We start from the raw sequence: 11052 nt of genomic DNA on the forward strand, positions 1-11052 counted from the left end.
ATGTTGTCTTACGTAAATTTTACGCTAATGAAGCAAACATGTCAATACGGAATTGTTACGGATTCAAAGAGACAGCCACATAAGAGCGAACGTTTTCGCACTGTTCTGGACTAGTGAGAGACAACAGCTAGAACCCAAACTTAAGTTCTATATTCTGTATCTGTATCTGTATCTATATAGCCGGTATAACCGCCGTTCGGCGTAACACACCAGCTAATTCACATTGGTTACGTTGCTAAGGTATTATCCGCGTTGCCAGGCCAGAGTGCTCCGCCCCCAAGCCGGCCCGCGAGAGCCGTGGCGGTGTGAAAAAAACAACAACACAAATTTCATCCAACATAACGCACGATATGATTATCACATCAGAAAAAAAATATATGCACACGAAAATTACATTAGTTTGCCTTAAAAATATCTCAATTATTAGGGATGACCATGTGCAAAACGCTTCAAATCGCTCGCTGTTCCATGTGCGTATTGGAGGTCGTTTTGGGTCACTGAACTTTGAATTTAATGCTCTATTTTACGCACCTGGCAAAGCTTTGACATCTGCCTCCCGAATGGCCCTTAACCATTGTCGGGGGTCCATGTTCGGCGATGTGTAAACGGAGCTTTAATGATAGTCTGAATCAACCGTGTTTTCAAAACAAGAATACAGTACACGTTTTGGAAACATTAACGGCCAGAGATATGGAATGCGACAATTTTAAGTGCGCCAATTTTTCCTTCTTTCTCTCTTCTTTGGTTGTGGCCTGAAAAGTGTGATTTCATCATGTAAGAATGTTGAAACTCGTTTGTCAATGGTACAGGAGTGATAACATCAGATTCGTGCCGACCTACTTTCACCAGTAATTACTGAGATGTTTGTTCTTGCCGCCTATAGCTAGCAACAATGTGGCTGGCCATGGTATAGACATGGTCCACCCTTCTTGACCCTTGCCCTTTTGACACAAAGGAGTGTCATTTGTCATAAATCCAGTCGCGCAGAAGATGTCCTAGCCCCCGGACCCTTACAAGGCACTTCTTCACTCATGATTTAGCTTCTCATGAAAGATTCAAACGAGCAAAGATGTAAAAAAAACACGTTTTGCTCCTGTATCATGGACAGATGTTAGGATCCGAATATATTCTTTTGCTTACCAATACGCAAAACACGTTCCATTCATAGCACGTACAGTCAAACCTGACAAAAAAACACGCAAATACGCACACACACGCACACCATCTGTTCTACAAAAAACTTTGTTGAGGAAGACGTTGGCCTCCAAGACAGAGACGTCCTGTCTGTCATGAGCGACAGAGTCGTCTGGAGGAACTTTATAGTGTCACCTGATGGACGACTGAACAACAATGAGCCTTTTTTGTGCACGTTAAATGAACAATAAGTAATCTGACCAATCGTCCCAGTGGCGTATCCAATCAATCAAAACACCTGCCTGATCCCCGTCTGTCATCTCAACACAAAAGAGGATACAATTAACTCTTCGCCCCAGGTAACGCGTTTACTTGGAAAGCCTACGCCATTTCAAAATTACCAGATAGCAGCTTTCTATCGCATCCTCCACAAGCCCTCTAACAGGGGGAAGTTCCACGCTCAGAACTTTTTTCCTTAACAACATTGCTATGGAATACGCTTCCGCGCACACTCACATACACACACACGCGCACGCAAAAACACACAGACAAAAACACACACACACACATACAGAGACACACACACACAAACACAGACACACACGCACGCACGCACAAACACACACACGGACACACACACATGCACACAGACACACATACATATGTTGTCTTACGTAAATTTTACGCTAATGAAGCAAACATGTCAATACGGAATTGTTACGGATTTAAAGAGACAGCCACATAAGAGCGAGCGTTTTCGCACTGTTCTGGACTAGGGAGGGACAACAGCTAGAACCCAAACTTAAGTTCTATATTCTGTATCTGTATCTATATAGCCGGTATAACCGCCGTTCGGCGTAACACACCAGCTAAGATCTATTCTAGATCCAGAGACGCTCTCATTAATCCCGAACTTCAGGCGCGCATTTTCTAATAACAAGGCACCCTTTCCACAAGACGGCGATCGCGATGCACTCTCACTGCGATCTAAAATGTGATATGTGTAACCTTTGATTTCATACCGGGTCTGTCAGATACCATGCATGTAAAAGTGTGACTGAGAGGACAGCAAAACACACAACGTATTAAAGGCTTTGTTTCTTTTCTATACAATTCGTTGAGCGATGTGTCAAATTTAGGTCACAGAGAGAGAGATAAAATGCGGCGAGAGTGCCGTCCTAGTGGAAAGGGGCTATTAACGATCCTCCTATCGCCTTGGGATATAACAGTGTTACAGATACAGGACACATCTTCTGTCTTTTCCGTTGTTGTTCAACCACTTCTGCAAATGCCAATCCCCTCCTCTCTCTTATTGGTTGATCCACTAATTGACATGCCATCATTGGTTGAAGTTATGATATTAGTTTTGATGCATAGCCAGGTCAGTCTTTTCGCGGCGATATTTTTGTTGTACGGGTGTGCCACAAGTTGCTCTGCAGTTTCTTTGAGACACCTGCCCGGCAGTTTACAAAAAAAAAAAGGTATGTAAACAGTTTTCATACATTGGCATTTGACTTTAAAGTTACACGAGGTGTTAGATAATGATAGATTCGGTTAAATTCAGAAGCCAAAAAGTTAAATAAACATGAGGCTACTCCGCGCGGACTTGGGAGGATGCGCAACAGGCGCGCGCATCCCCTTCGGCCCGCAAAAAAAAAGAGACAAATCAATTGAAAAACACACCACCGGAGGTCTACGCGGAGAACATAAACAAATCGATAACAACGTAACAAAACCGCGCTCATTTCAAAAGAGATTTCATCTTTAACTTGTATGTTTTAGTAAATTCGAACTTCAGTAACGTTGTAATAAACTAATGATTTTTATCGTCCACCATCGGCAAAAGAGACGCGCCATGGGAAAATCGGCGTCGCGCGCCGGCACAGCCCTCCCCACTACAGTTCTGTCCAGTCGCATCGTGCTGACGTTTTTGTTGTCATTTTCCCCCGATTAACCATCATCAATTGCCAGAACGTTAACAGAAGCCGAAATATATATAAATTCAAATGCGTAATATACTTTCAAAATAGTCTCCGACAAGCCGCTCAGACCCCACGACCTTTCTATGCGTTTTGTATAGGGACGGGGGGCGGTCCGCGAGCCGCTTTGTGGAGCAAGTCACAGAATAATTTTGCGATAGTTTCCGTGTAGCTACGTAGCGTGGCATCCCTGCTACAGTTTAGCTGTGGAACTGTAGGACAATGTGAACATCAGGGACCTACACAACTTCAAACGCCCACCTCAGCGCTACTCACCAGCACTGTATTGTAAAATGATTTTATTCAGTTCAGCACAGCTGCTTAGCTGGACACATTTTCTTTAAAATCCCCCATCATTGTTCTGTATCTGTATCTGTATCTATATAGCCGGCATAACCGTCATTCGGCGTAACACACCAGCTTCGCAGGCACGCGGTACGGCAGCAGCTGGTTATATTACACTGAACGATCCGTCACACCTAACTTTTGCAAATCTATCTGCAAGCGTTCTGTAAAACTATCCAGAGAAGATACCTCCACTGTGCTTGGTGACAACGAATTCCAATGTACGATAGTTCTGGAAAAATACGAATTTTTGAACACATCAATCCTAGCTCTGAAACTCTGGTACTTGAAGTCATGGCTGTTTCTTGTTCTTTTTTGAGCTGGTATTATACTTATCAGTTGGTACGTCCACCAGCTTATTGGTCATTTTGTACATCATGCAAATTTTGTACATCATGCAAAGTTCTATGGCTGTATATAAGATAGATGTTCGAGTAGCCATGTGGTTTAACACAATTTTTGTTGGATTATTTCTAATGTTTTGCCCGCGCGCACTAGTTTTGGGGTCTTCTGAAGATGTCATCCATAAAATTAAGGCAGTGTGACGTTACCAGCACAATGGCCGGATTTTAACCTTTCGTGACAGCCGTGACACAAACACATCTGTAGGCACACCTGTATCCAGGTATAACTACAATGTCCATTGAACACAAACATTGTAGACATGAAATAAATGTTCATAACTCCATCCTGGGATTTATTAATGTTGGACTCTTCAAGCAGATTTTAATGGTCCGTGACCGCACTAATTGTAAGATAAAGACGAGATAATTACATGTAGAAGTTACATCTTCAAATGACTGGTTACCTATATATATACTTATAAGATGGCGCAAAATACTAATGACCATTCTGGTTTACCAAAAGGAATCTGCCTATGTGGTATAGGAGAATTATTCTATCTCAGTGTGTTTGCCTAGCGCCTTTGGGATGACGAGTTGGTGTCCATTTCTGGTACTTCTACCAAAGATCGTAGATCTGCGCTTTGGTAACCAGTGTTCAAATTCAGAGTTCAGGAGAGATCTGGCAAACTTCAGACCCGCAGTCTTTCACGCCTTTCAGCTAGAGTGGTAAGGCTCGGGTGTGCAAGTGCATCTGTACAAATGCATATCCAGGGTATTGGCACTGTCATGTTGATTTTGAACCCTTTCCACTGAACTTGGTCACCTTATTGCTATGGGTCGAGGTGGGCTGGAGTAGACGGTGTATATATAGTAGACGGTGTGTATATATTCTGTGTAGATCACCAAGGTGATCATGATAGACTGAACTTTCTGAGACACGTGAGAAGGAATAGTTTTCTTGCTGCTTGCCGAAAACTTGGAATCATTTAGGAGCATGTGGTTCGTCCTCCTTGTCCAAGACATGGTTCGAGTCGCTTTGCAGGCGAGAGGAGATGACAGTAGCTACTTCGAATTCTTGTTTCCAAGCATTTAATGTCATCTACATTGTTGAAATACAAGGCTGTCAGCTTTGCTTGTAGCAGCGTTAATTAGAACAGAGAAAAAGACGGGGCCAAGTAGAGTGCACTGCGTATGAGCCGATCGTCTGCCATTCGGAAGGTGATCGTTTGTATCGGACTCGATGTTTCCTTGCAGTAATGAAAGCACAGACACACGTTGATGCCTCATCCTATTGATGGTCTAAGACTCTTGTTTGGCAACGTAGCTATCACAGTGTTGTTATTGACTCAGTGGACTCTTTTGAAAAGTCCGTGGCCATCATGTTACTGGGGGGTTGAAGAGTTATCAGCATAGTTTGATTTGGGACAGGCAAAATGTTGCTTCTTTCAATTGGTTGGGGACTGTCAAAGATGCATTAAGAATGTGGCAAAAGGGTATGCTATAGAGGTGAACATGCAAAATATATGCGCCTAACATCACGTATAATGTATGTTACACAAAGTATCTTTAATTTCTGGGTGAGGCCGAGGAATAATTGATCACCCCTCGTATTTAGGCAGGTTTGACTGTACTTCGGCATAAGTCAACAGGCTTAGCTTTCTCAGTAAAGGCATCACCTGGGGCGAAGATATTTTCTGCATAGCTGGATCCATGACAAGTGACACTCCTTTGTGTTGAATTTTGTATGTACGTACTTTGATGTCCATAAACCACCTGCTTGTTCCTCAAGGGCCATTTCAAATCCAACACAAAGGAGTGTCTCTTATCATTACTCCAGCTATGCAGAAAATGTTTTCGCCCCAGGTGATGCCTTTACTGAGAAAGCCTCTCAAGAATAAACAAAGATTCAAAGATATAAATTTGTAAAATGCAATAACATGGAGAGCTACTAAGATTTACAAAATTCATCATCATCTGTCGTCCCTGCCGGGCGGGGTAAGGCGTTGCACAATATCTCTCCACAGCGCTCGCTCGTTCATAACTGCTCCAAAGTCCTCAGTGTCAATCCTAGTGTCTCTGGAGATGGTTGCTGGGTAAGTGAGCTTTCTGGAGTAGGTCTTTCCCCTCGGCCTCCATAGGTCTAGTGAAGAGATCACTTCTTCACTTGCGCGATGACAGTGACCAGCAAACTGGACTCGCCTCTGCCTGAGGCTGTGGGATACTCGGGGAAGATTACCGTATATGGTCTTGATGGATGCATGTTCTTTCCAGCTGATGTTCTTTGCTCTGCGCAGAAATGAGGTGTATGTTCCATTAAGTCTATTCTCTAGACGTGTGGTCAATGTTCAAGTTTCGGAGCCATAGAGAAATACTGGTTCAACAATGATGCGAAAAACTTGTATCTTGAGTTTGTCACAGATATTAGAGAGCCAGATTCAAAGAAAAAATATGGACAATTGAGCTGCGACCTAAGGTGTGCGGGTCAACTTGCTTGGATGACAGTCAAACACCCACTTCTTTCTGCTTGAAGTACGAAGGGAATCATTATAAAAGATTTTGACAATGTTAAACCGTTAAGGTAATTCATGGCATGGGGAACTCGACCACACAAATCTGATCACAACCCTTGGTTTTCTCGCCACTTACCTACTGGTTTTCTAAATGACGTTGCCTGGAAAGTAATAACTGCAGCGATTTGAATTCTGGAGGATATTGATAAAAGGCTTTATACTACGACATCTTGTGCCTCGAAATTTGTGCTTATCATTTCTGGGTGAGACTGGAACTTATTGATCTCCCCTCGTAACACCTCTTCAAGCCACCTGGCCATTGAGCCACACTGATTTGATTTCATTGCTGACATCCACGCATTACTTTTCGCCTGCTCTGAAAAAAAAAACCTCCTTCGGGGCTCCAGGCAGTCTGAAATTTGCCGATTTATTATGTGCGTGCCTGTGTTTACACAATCTGTCGCTGGCTGGGGCAATACTATAGGGCCAGCCGCTATAGGAGCGCGATTTTAGTCAGGCTAGTCACAAACTTCGTTGCGTACTACCGCAAAACGCGCTAATTTTGTCGAAACAGAGAAGTAGATACGGACATCCCCTCCACATATGGAAACAATACGTACTTCACGGCTGAGGTAACAAAGTATTTCTTATATCGGAATGTTTCCATACTTCGAGTCAATGGAGAAAACCAACGGTTTTAATCTTTCATCAAAAAGAAACGATGCATTAAAAAAACCCTAACATGAAAACTCATTGACAAAAGCTGTTCAGAAAATGCAGCCTTGGCGTCAATAGCTAACAGCTAGTTGGGCAAGCTTGACTGTATACGTATGTACAGCCGAACGAAAGATAAATAAAACGAGTAAGGACATTTAGCTACTAGACATGAAAAAAAAACCGTGAAGTACTTTTTTCGTGAACGTTAAATGAGCAATAGGTCATCTGACCAATCATTTCATGTCTTATACCATACATCTGCCTCCCGAATGGCCCTTAACCATTGTCGGGAGTCCATGTTCGGCGATGTGTAATGCTTTAATGATAATCTGAATCAACCGTGTTTTCAAAACAAGAATACAGTACACGTTTTGGAAACATTAACGGCCAGAGATATGGAATGCGACAATTTTAAGTGCGCCTTCTTTCTCTCTTCTTTGGTTGTGGCCTGAAAAGTGTGATTTCATACCTTGATGATACCTTGATGTCTAGGTGAAGTAGGCTGCGCCTGTGTAGTCACCCTCCTGACGATCGTGGTATCTCTTCTTACTCCAACATAAGTCCAACCTCGTTTTAAACGCGTTAACGGACTCTGCCTCTACGACCTCAGCCGGCAGCGAGTTCCAATTTTGTACTACTCGAACCGCAAACGACTGGCGACGTACCAAGGACTTTGCCAGTGGCACCGTAAGCTTGAAGCGATGCCCTCTAGTTGACTGGTGTTGACTCTCGGTGAAGAAACTCTGTGCTCTAACCCTCTCCCTTCCCGTGAGGAACTTAAAGACTTGTAACATATCCCCTCTGGCTCTTCTGTAGTGGAGTGATGGCAGCTTCAAACTCTCCAGCCTAACTCTATACGGAAAAGACTTGAGTGTTGGGACCAGCCTTGTTGCTCTACGTTGTACCTTTTCCACAGTGTTCTGGTCGACTTTGAAATGCGGCCCCCAAACAGCGTTCGCATACTCTAAATGGGGGCGAACCATCGATTTGTAGAGGAGGGGCACTGTTACCTCATCCAAGTTACTGAAGGTTCTTTTTACCAAGCCTAATATTTGGTTTGCCTTTTGCGCTGAGACTGTGGTGTTAACGTGGAACTTCAACTGCTCGTCGACAGACACCCCGAGGTCTTTCTCGACTTTGGTTTCTTCCAGAACTATCCCACCCAGTCTGTACTCTGCTCTTTGGTTGCCTCTTCCCAAGTGGAGTACTTTGCATTTCCCAGCGTTGAAGGGGAGTTGCCACACCTCCGACCACTTTTCCACAGCTTGGAGGTCACGCTGAAGCGCTTCCTGATCCTCCTTGCATAGGATCGGTCTGTAGATTTTGCTATCGTCAGCAAAGATCTTCACTGCACTGGTCACAACCTCCGGCAGGTCGTTTATAAAAACAACAAATAACGTAGGACCCAGAACACTTCCCTGCGGGATTCCACTCTTGACGTTACGCCAGGAGGAGTGCGCTCCATTGATAACTACTTTCTGCCTCCTGTTGCTGAGAAAGTCTTGTATCCACTTAAGTGTATGGCCCCTTATCCCATATGAGTGCAGCTTGACGAGTAACCTCTTGTGGGGAACTGATCAAGTCCACTGGATCACTGGCCACCATGAACCTGAGTTCCTCCCTCTTGTTTGGGAATTGGTCTGTGTTGGTGTACAGCACTTTTAATGGACCTGCTTTACTTTTCCACGGTTGTTCCCCGCCATGTGCGTTATTTCCTATATCATCATGTGTATTATCACTATTGCCATCATGTGTGTTATCTTGTTTGTCGTCATGTGTGATATGCAGCCCAACCTCTTCACGTTGTCACATAAGATGCGTGTTGTTACCCCCTATGTGATTGGTTTTACTCTGACGTCGTTCTTCCCGTTGTCTCCGACTTGTTTCTCTTTCTTTGCGTGACAAGTCAGGTGCTATGAAGATGTTGGAATATTGTTCACTGTGGTTCAGGAGCTTGGCTTCCTTTAACAGATGGTATCTATCTGATGTATCATACAATGTAACCAGTAGTAGACGATTTTTGCCTGGGCTTATGCTTCCAAGCCTGGTTGTCTTCCTAATAGATAAGTTTTCAATACCCAGTTCTCTGGCAATGCTCTGTGTGAACTCTCTGTCATGTGTAAGTCTATCTTCACGGTTAATGCCTGCTGGTTCAGGGACATTATGCAGAATAATGTTACTCTTCCTACGAATGTTTTCAATGTAATCTTCCACCGAGATGGAAGTAGATTCCTTTCCATTGATAGATGGAACATCATGTAAGAATGTTGAAACTCGTTTGTCAATGGTACAGGAGTGATAACATCAGATTCGTGCCGACCTACTTTCACCAGTAATTACTGAGATGTTTGTTCTTGCCGCCTATAGCTAGCAACAATGTGGCTGGCCATGGTATAGACATGGTCCACCCTTCTTGGTGGAAGAACCTAAGAGATCAAGTTAGAAGTGAGTTTAAAAAAATGAAGAATTCTCCACGCTGATAGTATTCAGAAGTCGGTCTGAATTCTATAGACCGCCTCTACAGCCTCAGGGTGCATACAGAAATGCTTATTAGACCCATGATGGCCTGCTTGAGTGTCATTTGTCATAAGTCCAGTCGCGCAGAAGATGTCCTAGCCCCAGGTGATACCTTTACTGCGAAAGTCTTCTAGATCTTTATTCATATTCTGTCGGACCCTTACGAGGCACTTCTTCACTCATGATTTAGCTTCTCATGAAAGATTCAAACGAGCAAAGATGTGAAAAAACACGTTTTGCTCCTGTATAATGGACAGATGTTAAAATCCGAATATATTCTTTTGCTTACCAATACGCAAAACATGTTCCATTCATAGCACGTCAAAGTACAGTCAAACCTGACAAACACGCAAATACGCACACCATCTATTCTACAAAAAAAATTTGTTGAGGAAGACGTTGGCCTCCAAGACAGAGACGTCCTGTCTGTCATGAGCGACAGAGTCGTCTGGAGGAACTTTATAGTGTCACCTGATGGACGACTGAACAACAATGAGCCTTTTTTGTGCACGTTAAATGAACAATAAGTAATCTGACCAATCGTCCCAGTGGCGTATCCAATCAATCAAAACACCTGCCTGATCCCCGTCTGTCATCTCAACACAAAAGAGCATACAATTAACTCTTCGCCCCAGGTAACGCGTTTACTTGGAAAGCCTGCCGTACGCCATTTAAAAATTACCAGATAGCAGCTTTCTATCGCATCCTCCACAAGCCCTCTAACAGGGGGAAGTTCCACGCTCAGAACTATTTTCCTAAACAACATCGCTATGGAATAAGTTTCCACGGACTTGCTTCCCCATGGAGTACAATCTGAAACTGGTTAAGTCAAGGGTTAACAGACATCTTTCTTCACAATACAGTATTGTATCCCAAAACGCACGCACGCACACACACACACACACACACACACACATACACACACACGCACACGCACATGCACACACACACACACATGCACACTCACGCGCGCGCAAACACAGACACAGACACACGCACGCAAACACAGAGAGACACTCGCACGCACGCACACGCGCACACACACATAAAAACGCACGCACACACACACACATACACGCGCATGCACACACACACACACAAACACAGACACACACAAACTCACGCACACATACAAACACACACGCACACACACACAAACACACACACGCACACAAGCATGCACACACATTCACGCACACACACACACACACATACACACATGCACACACACACACGCGCAAACACAGACACACGCACGCATACACACACACGCACACACTAACACGCAAACACACAGAGACACACTCGCACACACGCAAACACACGCGCACACACACATACAAACGCACGCACGCACACACACACTCAAATACACACACGCACACACACACACAAACGACACACACTAACTCACGAACACATACACACGCACACACACACACACAAACACAGACACACACAAACTCACGCACACATACACACACACACACAAACACACACACGCAC

The sequence above is a fragment of the Branchiostoma floridae genome, chromosome 11, assembly GCF_000003815.2.
Source record: "Branchiostoma floridae strain S238N-H82 chromosome 11, Bfl_VNyyK, whole genome shotgun sequence".
Classification (NCBI taxonomy): Eukaryota; Metazoa; Chordata; class Leptocardii; order Amphioxiformes; family Branchiostomatidae; genus Branchiostoma; species Branchiostoma floridae.